The sequence below is a fragment of the Perognathus longimembris genome, chromosome 10 (assembly GCF_023159225.1).
Source record: "Perognathus longimembris pacificus isolate PPM17 chromosome 10, ASM2315922v1, whole genome shotgun sequence".
In the NCBI taxonomy this organism is placed as follows: Eukaryota; Metazoa; Chordata; class Mammalia; order Rodentia; family Heteromyidae; genus Perognathus; species Perognathus longimembris.
In genome coordinates, this window is record NC_063170.1 from 11538457 (window position 1) to 11554625 (window position 16169).

The following is a 16169-nucleotide window of genomic DNA, read 5'->3' on the forward strand; positions in this document are numbered from 1 at the left end:
CTAGTGAGGAACAGTAGATGGAGATTGCTAGTCAAGAAGGAAGGCTGAGAACCTTGTGAAAGTCACTTCTCTTACCATGTCTCCTCTCTCTCTCTCTCTCTCTCTCTCTCTCTCCTCTCTCTCTCTCTCTCTCTCTCTCTCTCTCTCTCTCTCTCTGTCCTCCCTTTCTCTTTACTCTTGCTTAGCCTTTTCACTCAAGGCTGGCATCCTACCACTTGAGTCCCACCTGTAAACTTCCATCCTTTTGTTAGTCAATTAGAAATAAGAAACTCATGGACTTTCCTGCACCAGTTGGCATCCACCTTCCATCCTCTGGCTCTTACCATGCTTTTGTATCAATTCTATCTGCTGAGTTAAAGTGTTTCTTAAGGACCCTGATCACAGGACAGGGGTCAAGAGTGGCAATAGGTTTGGGCTAGGAGTCTCAGTTGCTTGCCTCTACAATGAGTGTCATGATGCCAATGCCTTCTCCAATGAGTGCCATTCATTTCAACTTTTTCTAAGGCCAAGAGAAAGGAAGGTGGTCAAATTTTAAAGCATAATCGTAGTACACACACATCATATTTATAAGAAATGAGAGGCGAGTGACCAATACAGGCTCAAGGCTTTATTGGGGGCAGACCTTCCGGGCTGCTCCAAACAAGAATGGAGGCAGCAGCAGTGGCAGATGTGGCAGAATTTAAACAAAACTTTAGGGTCAGTCACATGGGTCAAGTTACATGAACCATGGGAATTCGGGGCAGAGAATCAGTGCCGAGAAAAAGGTGTTATGAGAATTGGGGGGAGAGTTACATTGCAAAAAGGAGTGTAAGTAGATGGGGTTGAAACTGGGACAGGAATTTGTACATCACAGCACAACATTGGGGAAACAGAAACTTAACAGATTTTTGTAAATAGATAAGCACACAGGGCAGGGACTTAATCAACAAGCTGACTCCACAACCTTAGAATATTAAGAGAAACAGCAAGGGGTGGTAGTGCACACTGTAATCACAGATACATAGGAGGTAGAGATAGGAGGATCAAAGATTTGAGGCCAATCTGGGCCACATAGGGGAGACCTTGTCTCAAAACAAACAAACAAAAAAAGGGTCTGGGTATGTACAATCCTAACTACACAAGAGGTAGGGACAGGAGAATCAGGGTTTGAGCTCAGCCTAGGGAAAGCACTAAACCCTACCTGCAAAACAAACTAAAGCAAAGAAATCTGGAGGTGTAGCTCAAGGGTAGAGCCTTTGCCTAGCAGGTGTGAAGCTCTGAATTCAGAACTCAGTACTACCATGAAAAGAGAGCCAGATGCCAGTGGCTCCATCCTAGCTACTCTGGAAACCAAGATCTAAGAATCACAGTTCAATACCACTCTAGGCAGGGAATTCCATGAGATTCTTATCACCAATTAACCACCAAAAGAGGTGAAAGTGGAGCTGTGGCTCAAGTGGTAGAGTGCCACCTTTGAATGTAAAAACTAAGGGATAGAATCCAGACTCTGAGTTCAAGCCTTAGTACTGACACAAAGAGAGAGAGAGAGAGAGAGAGAGAGAAGGAATTAATTACTTCAGGGGCTGGGGATATGGCTTAGTGGTAGAGTTCTTGCCTTGCATGCAGAAGCTCTGGGTTCGATTCCTCAGCACCACATAAACAGAAAAAGCCAGAAGTGGCACTGTGGCTCAAGTGGTAGAATGCTAGCCTTGAACAAAAAGCAGCCAGGGACAGTGCTCAGACCCTGAGTTCAAGCCCCAGGACTGGCAAAAAAAAACAAAAAAAACCAATAACAACAAAAAACTTCATGTTTATTCTCTATTATATATATATATATTTCTCATTATTTGAACTATTTATCTAAAAAATTTAAAGGAATAATGAAAAATATATAAATGCATACATACACACATTATAAGTATCTAGGACAGACATATAAACTAGATAGATAGATAGAGGCTGGGCAGTAACAAATCAAAATACTAACAATCTCATAGTCAAGAGTTTCAGTTAGGGGCTGGGGATATAGCCTAGTGGCAAGAGTGCCTGCCTCGGATACACGAGGCCCTAGGTTCAATTCCCCAGCACCACATATACAGAAAACGGCCAGAAGCGGCGCTGTGGCTCAAGTGGCAGAGTGCTAGCCTTGAGCGGGAAGAAGCCAGGGACAGTGCTAAGGCCCAGGACTGGCCAAAAAAAAAAAAAGAGTTTCAGTTAATTTTAGCTTTCCTCTTTATACACACACACACACACACACACACACACACACACACATATCCTTAGTTCATTTCAAAGGTTGTATATTACTCTTGCAATCTAAACTCAATAATAACTTTGAACTTGGTCTGTGTGCCCCAACCTTGTGCACCCCTCTTAAAAGTAGAACAATTTATTTTCCGAAAGGGCTAATGAGGGGGATGGCGAGGTGGGGAAGACATGTGACTACCATCCCAGTCAGAGTGAGACCGTGGAAAAGTACCAGGGACGGCCCGCCCTGCACATGGTTCGGGTGCACTGGCGGAGGCCACTCTTGGGTCACCTCTCCATTGTTTCTGTGCCCCCTCCCTGTGCAATCCCAGGTCCTCTCATGGCTGTTGTAGGTAAACCTAGCTTCCTTGCCTTTCTGGTGACTTCCCTCTGAACCTACTGCAAACATTTCACTGTCTCTGTGAATTCCCAAGGCCAGCTGTTCCTTGCTGCCCAGCCAGGAAGCAGAGAATAAAACAGTGAATCTGTGGGTCCCTGGTGCTCCTAAGCAGTGCTTCTAGTTAACTTTTGTTTTTGTTTTTTGTCAGTCCTGGGGCTTGAACTCGGGGCCTAAGCACTGTCCCTGGCTTCTTTTTGTTCAAGGTTAGCGCTCTACCACTTGAGCCACAGCACCACTTCTGGCCTTTTCTATATATGTGGTGCTGAGGAATCAAACCCAGGGCTCCATGTATGTGAGGCAGCACTGTACTGCCAAGCCACATGCCCAGCCCTTTACTTGACTTTTGGAGGGGAGGGGGGAGGATTTAATAAATAGCAGGCCTCCTTCTTCCTAGGCTCTAAATCAATGGAAGAGCAAAGAAATAAACTAACAAAAGCTGCTCATCTGCTGATGAAGGCTATAGACCAAAGCCGGTGGCAGAGATTGTGCCCAAGCTCCCTTATATCTGCATTAACCAAATTTGCCCACCAGTCCCAGGCAAACATGGACCAGGGGCCCCTCTCTCCAGAGTAGATAGAACTCATCCTCTCTCTCAGCACCTTTTCTTTTTCCTGTGGGGTGTGTGTGTATGTGTGTGTGTGTGTGTGTGTGTACATGTGTGAGTGTGTGTACATGTGTGAACTGGAGCTTGAACTCAAGGCCTAGGCATTGCCTCTAGGCTTTTTTCCCTTAAGGCTCACATTGCACCACTTGAGCCACAACTCCACTTCTGGATTTTTGGTGGTTAATTAGAGATAAGAGTCTCCTAGATTTTCCTGGCCAGGGTGGATTCAAACCATGATCCTCAGATCTCAGCCCCCTGAGAAGCAAGGACTGCAAGCATGAGCCACAGGCATCTGTCTCCTCCTCCTCCTCCTCCTCCTCCTCCTCCTCCTCCTCCTCCTCCTCCTCCTCCTCCTCCTCCTCCTCCTCCTCCTCCTCCTCCTCCTCCTCTTCCCCTTTTTTCCCCCTCCTCCTTCTTCTCTTCTTTGTCCTCCCCCCTCCTCCTCCTCCTCCTGGGGATCAAACCCATGGCCTTGCTCACAGTAGGCAAGTATCCAGCACCAAGCTACCCCCTCCCATTCCTCTGGTAGCCTCAAAAACCCCAAAAGAAGACACTGAAGAGGCTCAGGCCCAGTTTCTCCGAGTGTCCCCTTTCCCTATGTGTAAGAGTAAGGAGAGAACAGGATTTTAGAGCTTTGTAGTGATTAAGGACCCTCAACAACCACAGGAAATATCTGGAACGGAAGGATGCATTTTCTTCTCTGAAAGTTGTATTTCTAGGATTATGGAACACTTGGGAGATGTGAAGCAAACTCTAAACCATTACCACAGAAAAATGCACCTAGACATGGATGTAGACTTTGGCATTTACTGTTCCTCTCTTCTAGCCTTCCCCTTCTGGTTAGCAGCCCATCTTTGAAGGAACATGTCTCCTCTATTTGACCTGAAGCTGATGGAGCTGCCAATCAGTATGCTCCTCCCCCTTGGTGATAAGTTTGGGCTATATGTTTCAAACTGTCCAAGCAGCAAAGCCTAGTTTCTTGGGCCTTCTTGTTTTCTGAATGTGTACAGAATTTAAGACAGCCAATCAGGAGAAGGGAACTAAGGAGATGGATAGAAAAGACTACTGCTGGGGCTGGGAACATGGCCTAGTGGTAAAGTGCTCGCCTCTTATACGTGAAGCCCTGGGTTCAATTCCTCAGCACCACATATATAGCAAAGCCGGAAGTGGCGCTGTGGCTCAAGTGGCAGAGTGCTAGCCTTGAGCAAAAAGAAGCCAGGTACAGTACTCAGGCCCTGGGTTCAAGCCCCAGGACTGGCAAAAAACAAAACAGAAAAGACTACTGCATTCTATTTTAAGGATACTAAACAAGGGCTAAAGGTGTGCTTCAAGTGGTAGAATAAACGCCAAACAAGCACAAGCTGTGAGTTCAAAATCCCAGCCCCCCAAAAACAAAAACAGAAAAAGATAAGCTGGAAAGAAAAAAAAAAAAAAAAAGCAAAGTTAGGGCTGGGAGTATGGCCTAGTGGCAAGAGTGCTTGCCTCGTATACATGAGGCCCTGGGTTCAATTCCTCAGCACCACATATACAGAAAATGGCCAGAGGTGGCGCTGTGGCTCAAGTGGCAGAGTGCTAGCCTTGAGCAAAAAAGAAGCCAGGGACAGTGCTCAGGCCCTGAGTTCACAGGCTAGGACTGGCCAAAAAAAAAAAAAAGCAAAGTTAGACCTCACTGTAGCTGTTTCCTCCCGCAAGTGGAAAGAATGGGGCTGAAGAATGGAATTCAACAAGATAGAAAGGTATCTTGGGAACACAGCTGAACACTTGAATCTGTTCATAAATGAATTATTTTGTCTGGTTATGAAAACTACTAACTTCACTTTTTTTTTTCTCAAGACAGTATGAGAAAAACTTATGCCCACAACCTGGCCTCCAGTCTACAGAGGGGTTCAGGTTAAGAGCTCAAAACTCCACTGGAAGCTAAGAATGCCTTCTGTCAGTGGTGCCCATTATGAACTTGGAAATGGATCAAGTATTCTGAAATGCTCCAGCAGAGCTGGCTGCCACCTTAGCTTTTGGAGCACACTGTACTCGCTTCTTCTCTTTGGCCCTGTTTCTGCTTGTCAGCATTTGGACACCATAGTGAAAAGACAAGCCAGCGGGCATATAGTTAAAGAGAAAACAAGACACATGGGTGTGTTAGAATGCAGGAAATGCTAGCAAAGTGTCTGCTTCACCCAAGGAAGGACAGATTATGATCAAGTTCAACATCCCCTTTTCTCTTTACCTAATGGATGGGAGCTGGAGGTGGGAAGGAGAGGGGGAAACATCCACACAAACCAAAGAGGATAGGTGGGTAAAGTTAATTTGCAAAAAGCACTAGAAATTTGATGTAAGATGGTGTAGGAAATATCTCTGGCATAGTAATAATTTATCTTTAATTAAGCTTTTCCTTTAGGTAGGTTATTAGGCTTTATATGTGCTTATAGCAATTCATGAAGGTGGATTCTGTTTTTATGGCCATTTTATAGATTGTAAGCCACTGAGAAACTGGGCACTGGTGGCTCAAACCTGCAGACCTAGCTGCTCAGGAGGCTGAGATGTGAGGATCCCAGTTTGAAGCAGCCAGGGCAGAAAAGATGATGAGACTCTTATCTCCAATTAACCAACAAAAAGCTGGGAGTAGAAATATAGCTCCAACAGTAGCATATCAGCTTTGAGCAAAAAAAAAACAAGAGCGAGCCAGAGGCTCTGAGTTCCAGTCCCATGGAAAAATAAATATAACTACTGAGAAAAATTAGGAATTTGCTCAAGAATCCTTCACTTGGTGAGCCAGGATTTAACACCAAGGGCATCTGAACCCTGTACCCCCTTTTCTCTAGCTAAAGCCCTAAGTTTGAATCTAGCTCTGTTACTTGCTGGTTGAATGACTTGGGCAAGTCAGCTCAAAAACCTGTCTCCTCCAATGGAAGACTCAGAGACTTGACTAAGTATTTTTCTTCTTCCATTTCAAAATTAAAAGGAAAATAGAGAGAATGACTTTGACCAAAGGACATAATAAGTTTGTATGGAAACACCATAATGAAACCTTGTAGAAATTAATATATGCTAATAGAACTTTCTTCAAAACAAACAACCGTGAATATCCCAAACTTTTCACTTGTATTCCTGCCCTGAGCTTTTTCTTTCCTCTCTCGAAACCCCATAGATTGCTTTTCCCATGGATTTCAGATCAAAGGGCTCCTTGGGGTTATGTGTTCTTGTGAATAGATTCAAAGCAGAGGAACTGGAAGGCCTTCTTCCTCGCTGAGTGATTCAGCACAGGTAACCAGTTCGGACCCATTCCTTCACTGTCTGATAAGTCCATAGGTCACCGCTCTGAACTTGAACCCACTTTCCCTTCTTCCTGCCCCTTTTATGGGCTTTTAGATAAGATGCCCGAGCTGTGACACTGTTTTTCTGCCCCTGCAGACATGGTCCCCAGGCATGCACCCTGTCTACAAAGTCCCCAGCTGCTTCCAGCCCCCTCTCCCCACAGCCCTTGATTGCTACATTCCAACAAATTACCCATGTGACAGAAGATTATTTTTAACTTCAATAGAGCAGCTCCTTCTCTTTTAATATATCATGCTTAGCCCACATTCCCCCGGTGAAAAGGGCACCCAGCGGCTACTTCTGAGAATGTTTAATTACTCCAATTGTTTGTAAAATTCTCAGAAACTTGGGGGGGGGACATTTATTTCCCCCTCACTACCACCCCTCCATACACACTAGTTTTCTTTTTTAGTGTAATGAGAATTGAGGCTGAACCTAACCTGAGGATTTAAGCACCACAAATCCCTTCCACCCATTTGCCACTGAAGTGTTCTTTTTTTCTTTTCTGTCTGTCATCGGACTTGAACTCAGGGCCTGGGCCCTGTCCCTGAGCTCTTCAGCTCAAAGCTAGCACTCTATCCCTTTGAGCCACAGTGTCACTTCTGGTTTTCTGGTAGTTATTTGGAGAAAAGCGTCTCAGGGACTTTCCTGCCCAGGCTGGCTTTGAACCACGATGCCTGGGCATTGTCCCTGAGCCTCTCTGTGCTCAAGGCTAGCACTCTACCACTGCAGTCATAGCACCACTTCCAGCTTTTTCTGAGTAGATAAGAGTCTCATGGACTTTTCTGCCTGGGCTGGCTTTGAACCATGATCCTCAGATCTCAGCCTCCTGAAGAGCTGAATTACAGGCTTGAGCCACTGATGCCTGACTGGGGTCTTTTGGCGCTTTTTGTTTTGTTTACGTTGCAAGAAGAAATATTTGGCAGCCTTTCCAAGCACCTGGGACTTCCATTTGGGGGAACCGCCCTGCCATTTGTGAAGTGAGGCAGAAGGAAAGGGCTAAGCTCCCAGCTGCCAGTCAACGCAGGGGTGAACCTAAGCCACTCCAGTGAGATCAAAGACACACCAAGAGGGCAGAAGGAAATCAGATGAGTCTTGAGCCACATATGTGTCATAGGTGTTTGTAAAAGCCTTAGACAGCTCCTTCCTAAATCTGTGTCAGGAGAGAATCCTATCAGGAAATACAAGTTCCTCTCTCCAAACCCCTGTGGACAGTCGCCTTCTGGATTGAACGGCATAGGGCTAAGCTCATTTATCCAACATCTGTGTGAGAGGAAGAACGGAAGATAAGGTCCACAACAACAAGATCACCCCAAAGTGAGCTTGGACACCTCTGTCTTTCCGTCTCACCCCCAGCTTCCTTTGCTTTGTCTGTTTGGTTGGCTCTATGGGAAGGAAGTCTGTACAGCCTTTTAGGACTTACAATTTAGATTTATTCAGGGGGTGTGAAAGTGACATGTGGAAGAGGAGCCTGATGGGAATCTATGCTCTTTGTGAATGATGGTGGGGTTTTTTGGTTTTTAGTTTTAATGTTTCCAAAGTCGCCAACTGATGGCTATAAGGATTAGCACTTCTTTGTAGCCTCTGGTCAACCAAGATAGAAAAAAAAAAAAAACACGATAAAAAAACTTGACTTTAAATAAGAAGTTTACAATTATAAATAAATTATCCCCATTAATTTTCTTATATTTTATCCACTTTTTTGTAGTACTAGGGTTTGTTTTTTTCTTTCTGTTGTTTTTTTGTGCTGGTGTGGGGAATTGAACTCAGGGCCTGGGCACTGCCTTTAAACTTTTTTTGTTTTTTTACTCAAACCTAGCATTCTAGTGATAATAGTGACAAATTATATAATATATGGAGCAGGGGACCTACTGTGTGGCACAAAACTCCAAATAGGTGCTCCACAAACCTTATCTTCAATACCACACAATCTCTTATATTAAGGATAGTATTTGTGGAGCTCTTTTTTTTTTTTTTTGTGGCCAGTCCTGGGGCTTGAACTCAGGGCCTGGGCCCTGTCCCTGAACTTCTTTTGGTCAAGGCTAGCACTCTGCCACCTGAGCCACAGAGCCACTTCTGGCTTTTTCTGTTTATGTGGTATTGAAGAGTCAAACCCAGGGCTTTATGCATGCTAGGCAAGCACTCTACCACTAAGCCACATTCCCAGCCCCTAGAGTTTATTTTTATAGCAACTTTAGGTCACATATTACCAACATACTATGTGCAATACAGTCCACAGTTGTACTTTCTATGGTTTTAACAAGTGTGCAGTGACTTCCAGCTTTCTGCTGGTTAATTGGAGATACGAATCTCTGGGTTTTCCTGCTTAGGCTGGCTTCAAATCTTCCAATCTCAGCCTCCTGAGCAGCTGCAATTACAGGTCTGAGCCACTGGAGCCCAGCTTCACCGGTTATTTTTAGGATAGGATCTCACTTCTACCGGGGAACATATACGAGCCTCTGTCCACCTCCTTTTAGGCATTCCATCATTACTTTGATCACAGGCACCACCAGATCTAAGTTCCTGTCCACAGAGACAGTTTCCCATGGGTTTTTATGGGCCAGCTGTCCAGATCTTAACCTCTCATAGAGTTTGGCAGACAGGCACATACCATTATGCTCAGCTAATGGCTTAAGAAGGGGTGTCGCAAACTTTTCTGCAGCTTTCTGCCTGGGCTGGCCTCCAACCAGATGAGATCCTCCCATTCTCAGCCTCCTACCATTACAGGCCTGTGCACTGGCACCCCCAGATTATTTGCCACCTATATATCTTCTTTGTTAATGTATCTACTCAGGCCTTTTGCCTTTTATTAAGTTGCCTGTTATTATTGTTGAGAGTTAAGACATGTTTATTTTGGATAAAAAAAATCATCAGATATGTGTTTTGCATATACTTCCCCCATATGAAAGTTCATCTTCTTGTTCTCTTGACAGTAACTTTGACAGAGCCTAAGTCTTTTAGCTAATCCAGCTTATCATAGCTGCAAGTCAGGATAAATCCCAGAACTTAGGATGCTGAGACAAGAGAATCATGAGTTCAAGACCAGCATGGGCTACATAACAACACATTGTGTCAACAACAACAAGAAGCCTGGTGCCGGATGGCTCACCCCTGTAATCCTAGACACTCAGGAGGCTGAGATCTAAGGATCACAGTTCAAAGCCAGCCAGAGCAGGAAAGTCCATGAGACTTTTTTTTTTTTTTTTTTTTTGCCAGTCCTGGGCCTTGGACTCAGGGCCTGAGCACTGTCCCTGGCTTCTTTTTGCTCAAGGCTAGCACTCTGCCACTTGAGCCACAGCACCACTTCTGGCTGTTTTCTGTATATGTGGTGCTGGGGAATTGAACCCAGGGCTTCATGTATACAAGGCAGTTCACTCTCTTGCCACTAGGCCATATCCCCAGCCCCTCCATGAGACTCTTATCTTCAACAAACTACTCAGAAAAGGAAGCAGCACTGTGGCTCAAGTGGTAGATTGCTAGCCCTTGGGCACAAAGAAGCTCAGAGACAGTGCATAGGCCCTGAGTTCAAGACCCAGGACTGACAAAAAAACAAACAACAACCAAAAAAAAACCCCACTTAACACACTTAGCTTAACAAATACCACAGCACTTGTTGTTTCTGTTTGGTTGAATGGCTGCCTAGGAGATATGGCTGGATGCTACCACACAGCTTCATGACCGGGCTGGCTTTGAACTACAATCCTTATATTTCAGCCTGCTACATGGCTAGGATTACAGGTATGAGCCACCAGTGACTAACAGCTTGGTGTTGTTTTGATTGGGATTCCACTGAATCCATAGAACAAATTGGACATATTGGCAATAATGAGTCTTTTATTTATTTTGTTTTCTTAAATTATTTATGTATTTATTTTGCTGTGCTGGGGGATCAAACCCAAAAAAAAGAGAAAAGCTAGCCAAGCACTGCACCACTTAGCTAAATGCCCATCCCAATACTGAGCCTTCCTATCCATGAACATTGACTTATCTCTCTCTCTCTCTCTCTCTTTCTTCCTTCCTCCCCACTCTTTCTTTCTTTTTTTTTGATACTGGGGATCAAATCCAGGATGTTATACTTGCTAGGCAAGCTCTTTGCCACTGAGGTACATCTTTTTTTTTTTTTTTTTTTTTTTTGCCAGTCCTGGGGCTTGGACTCAGGGCCTGAGCACTGTCCCTGGCTTCCTTTTGCTCAAGGCTAGCACTCTGCCACTAGAGCCACAGCACCACCTCTGGCCTTTTCTGTATATGTGGTGCTGAGGAATCGAACCCAGGGCTTCATGTATATTGAGGCAAGCACTCTTGCCACTAGGCCATATTCCCAGCCTCTGAGCTACATCTTAGCACTCCATAAACATTTTTTTTTTTTTTGCCAGTCTTGAGGCTTGGGACTCAGGGCCTGAGTATATCCCTGAGCTGCTTTTGCTCAAGGCTGACACTGTACCTCTTGAGCCACAGCGCCACTTTTGGCTTTTTCTGCATATGTGGTACTGAGGAATCAAACCCAGGGCTTCTTGCATGCTAGGCGAGCATTCTATGGCTAAGCCACATTCCCAGCCCTCCATAAACATTTAATCTCTCTTCATTTACCTAGTTCCTTTATTTCTTTTACCAGAGTTTTGTCATTTTCCTTATATAGATCCCCCTTTATAAGTTTATACCTAAATATTTCATCTTTTTAAGTGTTATTGTGTTCATGTGTCTTTAATTTTAAAACTGTTCATTGCTAACATATAAGAAATTTTTGTTCTCTGCTAGTATCTAGGAGAGTAATTGACCTTAGCACATTAACCTTGTTATCCCACAATCTGGCTATAATTGGTTTTATTTCCAGTAGGCTTTTCAAATTTTATATATGGATAATTATGTCATCTGCAAACAAAAACAGTTTTATTTCTTCCTTCTTAATCTCTGTACCTTTCATTTCCTTTTATTGTTTTATTGCATTAGCTAGACTTCCAGCACAATGTTAAAACCCCATCATTAAAGAAAGTTTTATGAGACAGTAATGATCCAGAGAGCATTTCACGTAGTTTTAGCAAGTAGTCAGTTGAATGTTTTCTTACCTGAAGTGTGATCCTGCCTTTAGAAACGTGATCCTGCCTTTCTTTGAGAAAATTTTCTTTTCTTTTTTGTGCCAGTACTGGGGCTTGAATTCAAGTCCTTTGTGCTAAACCTTAGCTTTTTTTGTACAGGCTGACAATGTACCACTTGAACAACACCTCTACTTCTGGCTTTATCGCTGATCAGTTGGACATGAGTCTTAATCAAAGACTCTTCAAACCTTGATCCTCAGATCTCAGCCATCTGAGTAGCTAGGGTTACAGGGATGAGCCACCAGTGCCTAGCTTTGAGAAAGTTTTATTGTGATGGTAACAGCTAATGTTTATTAAACATTTATTTAATAAGCAAATTTTAATTGCAAATGGAAGATTTCACTCTGGCGAGTTTAAGCATAAAGGGATTCATTAAGGAAAGTTGAAGAAATATAGACCCTAGGCTAAGCACCCAGGAAAGATTTTCAAGATTAACCTGGAAAGGCTTGGAATAAGACTTAATGGTAGAGTGCTTGCCTAGCATGCATGAAGCTCTGGGTTCGGGTCCTCCACATAAACAGAAAAGGCTGGAAGTAATGCTATGGCTCAAGTGGTAGAGTGCCAGCTTTGAGCAAAAAGATGCTCAGGGACAGTGTCCAAGCCCAGCGTTCAAGCCCCGAGACTGGCCAAAAAAAAAAAACAAAAACCTGCAGAGCTGGGCTGGCAAGGAAGCTGTAGCTTTTGGTAGCATCCGGAAACTTCAGAACTAGTGAAACTCCAGAGTAGCTGCATAGCTGGCAGCGCAAGAATCTTATTAATTGCCTCTACCCTGATCAGCACCAGGAAGATGAGGCTGAGCCCTCTGACACTCGTCCACCTCACTCGACTTCTGGAACGCAAAAGTGGGGGATCTGAATGGCATATAGAACCATGGCTTGCAAGAGAGCTTGAGAAATATAAGGAGTTTGCTTTTCTGCTTCTGCAGCCTGGGAAGCCATCTAGAAAGGGCTTGGAAGGGGTTTCAAGCCAGGCGAGGGCATCTGTCACAACTTGCCAAGTGCCAAGTCCTACAAACATGTCTGGTCTCATTTCATCCTCACAAGAATTCAGTGAGGAAGGGACTATAATTATCCCCAATTGACAGATGAGGCCTGACAATAAACGGGACAGCTCACAGTGTCTGGGAGGAGTTTAAAGAAAGGACAGCTGGCCGGAGAAGTTGGGGTGGGAGACAACAGCCCACAAGAATGAAGCATCAGGTCCAAGGTGACCAAGGACAGCCAGAATGAATTCGAGAACTGAGGAGTATGGATGCCAGATTCCAGAGTCCCCACTTCCTCCAAAGCACCATACTGCCCCCTATGGGAGGAACCAGGACTTGCACCCACCACACAAAAAGACTTCCACACTTTTCCCCAGTTACATTCCCACAACCTCGTGGCATCTGTGACACAGAACGTAAGAGCTGGCTGTAGAAACCTCATCAGGAAAGATCCCAGAAGCAAGGGAGCCATTAGTGGGTTTTTAGAAGGGTCTGTGTATGGCTGACAGAAGGCTGCAGTTGTGGATGAAAGAATTCGCACGCCCTCATGCCACTACTCTGAAGCTGAAGGGCACAGACCCTGTGGCCTTTCAAAGCAGGGCCCTTGACTGGGGATGAAGAGAGAAAACGGTAAATAAACCAGTGGGGGAGGAAACTGGCTGCAGAATAAGATCGTAAACCCTTCCAGCGATGCAAGTCTATGAAAATATTAGTTCTAGTATGTAATGAAATTTAATTTGAAGGAGCATGAACATCTCAAAAGAGGGACCCTGGGAAGATTTTTAAACAAATGCTGGAGATGTGTCTCACACAGCCCAAGCTGAGTCCCCCCCCACTTCCTAGTCTCCCACCCCAGGACTTAACCCAAGCCTTTCTTGGCTGGGGACTGAGGGCTTTGTACTCCTTATGATTGCAATCAATTCCTCCTCGCAGATATTCAGGTTTAAGAGAACATTGAATCAACTGAGTCCCCTGCCTAAGCTAGCATGATAGGATCTTAGAGCCAGAAACAGGTTTAAATTCTGTCTCAGCCACTCTCTGATTGTCAGCATAACCTTGGACAAATGCCAAAAGATTAAAAAGAAATACTCTTTCCCTGACTTACGTAACTGTAACCCCTTTGTGCATCACCTTTATAATAACAATAAAAAATTTGAAAGAAAGAAAAAAAATAGGGGCTGGGAATATGGCCTAGTGACAAGAGTGCTTGCCTCGTATACATGAAGCCCTAGGTTCGATTCCTCAGCCCCACGTATATAGAAAAGGCCAGAAGTGGCGCTGTGACTCAAGTTGGCAGAGTGCTAGCCTTGAGCAAAAAGAAGCTAGGGACAGTGCTCAGGCTCTGAGTTCAAGCCCCAGGACTGGCAAAAAAAAAAAAAAGAAAAAAAGTAGTTTTAACATTTATAATGAGTCAACTAGCTGAACTCTGGTGATTTAGGCCTATAATCCTAGCTACTCAGGTGGCTGTTTGGATCACAGGATCTTAGGATCACAGTTCCAAGCCAGCCCTGGCAGGAAGGTCTGTGAGACTCTTAGCTCCAATTAATACCAAAAAAAAAAAAAGTGGAGCTTTGGCTCAAGTGGTAGAATGCTAGCCTTTTTTTTTTTTTTTTTTTTTGGCCAGTCCTGGGGCTTGGACTCAGGGCCTGAGCACTGTCCCTGGCTTCTTCCCACTCAAGGCTAGCACTCTGCCACGTGAGCCACAGCGCCGCTTCTGGCCACTTTTTCTGTATATGTGGTGCTGGGGAATCGAACCTAGGGCCTCGTGTATCCGAGGCAGGCACTCTTGCCACTAGGCTATATCCCCAGCCCAGAATGCTAGCCTTGAACAAAGAAAAAACAAAGGTGCAGCACCCAGGCCCTGAGTTCAAGTTCATTACTACCCTGTGCACACGTGTGCATGCACACACACACACACACATCTGTAAAAAGAGCCCTATTGATTGAGAATGAAGAAAACCCAGGATTTAGATACTTAATAAATGTTTTCTAAAAGTGGCAGGAGGGATTTTTGTTTTGTTTTGTTCTAGCCTGTGTGCCAGTACTGGGGCTTGAACTCAGGATCCAGGGGCTGTCCCTGAGGTTTTTTGCTCAAGACTAGTGCTCCACCACTTGAGCTACAGCTCCACTTCCAGCTTTTTTGGTAGTTAACTGGAGATAAGAGTCTCAGATTTTCCTGTCGGGGCTGGCTTCGAACCGTAATTCTCAGATCTCCACCTCCTGAGCAGCAAAGATGACAGGCTTCTTGCTGTAGTAACAAGAATCCTGCCACCCTCTCAGGCCCCTCTCAGTTGAGAAGAACAGAAAAGCAAGAGCAGATACTTGTAGTTAAATGTTAACTTATGTTTATTTCTCCACAACTGCCTGATGTTGAATTTGGCCAGCCCAATGAAGATTCTGTCACAGGCCTGTGTGTCATTTCAGAACACTAGACCTACCACCTTTATTCCCGTGCTAAACATTGATCAAGTGGGTGAGTTCTTTTTTTTTCTCCATCATTGAGTTGAATAAATACTAAAAAAAAAATACCCCAACCAGAAAAAAATTTCTTTGATGTACACTTAAGATAAACTGGTAATATTTTTTTCCTGCTCAGTTAGAGTAGATTCTTTGAGAAGTCAATTAAGTTCAGAGGGCACTGGGCCTCGTTGTTTCTGGATGCTGATTTTGGTTTGTAATGTCTGACTGTTTTCTTTAGAGCTGGAAAGAGAACTTCTAAAATAAATTTGTCAAATCCTTTTTCATGGGATTTGAAAATTGAGCTTCATAAAGGAACCATAAGGAAAATGCTTTGCAGTGACAACTCTAATAGCATTTTTTTTAATGTGTTCCCATCCAGGGCCTGGGCGCTGTCCTTGAGCTTTTTGGCTCAAGACCAGCTACTCTACCTCTTTAACCACAGCTCTACTACCAGCTTTTTTGTGTAGTTAATGGGAGATAAGAGTCTCTTGGAGGGCTGGGATGTAACTCATTGGCAAAGCATTTGCCTAGCAAGTTCAACATCCTGAGTTCAATCCCCAGTATCAAAAAAGCAAAGAGGAGTTGGGGATATGGCCTAGTGGCAAGAGTGCCTGCCTCATATACATGAGGCCCTGGGTTTGATTCCCCAGCACCACATATACAGAAAATGGCCAGAAGTGGCGCTGTGGCTCAAGTGGCAGAGTGCTAGCCTTGAGCAAAAAGAAGCCAGGGACAGTGCTCAGGCCCTGAGTCCAAGCCCCAGGACTGGCAAAAAAAAAAGCAAAGAAAGAAAAAAAAAAGAGTCTAAAGAGTCTTATGGTCTTTCCTGCCCTGGTTTCAAACCTTGACCCTCAGATCTCAGTTTCCCGAGTAGCTAGAATTATAGGTATGAGCCACTGGTGCCCAGTTTCCAGCAGCATTTTAAGCTTGCTTTTTGTTTCCTATGTGATTTCGTAACCCAAGGTCAATATTTGGGCCTGGAATTGGAAACCTGTGGACAATTAATCTTCAGTTCCTGCTGACGTCAGAAATATTTAAGAATCATTGCTGCCCCCTGCTGGAAGTTGAGAGCTTCAGAGACTCTCAAGATTA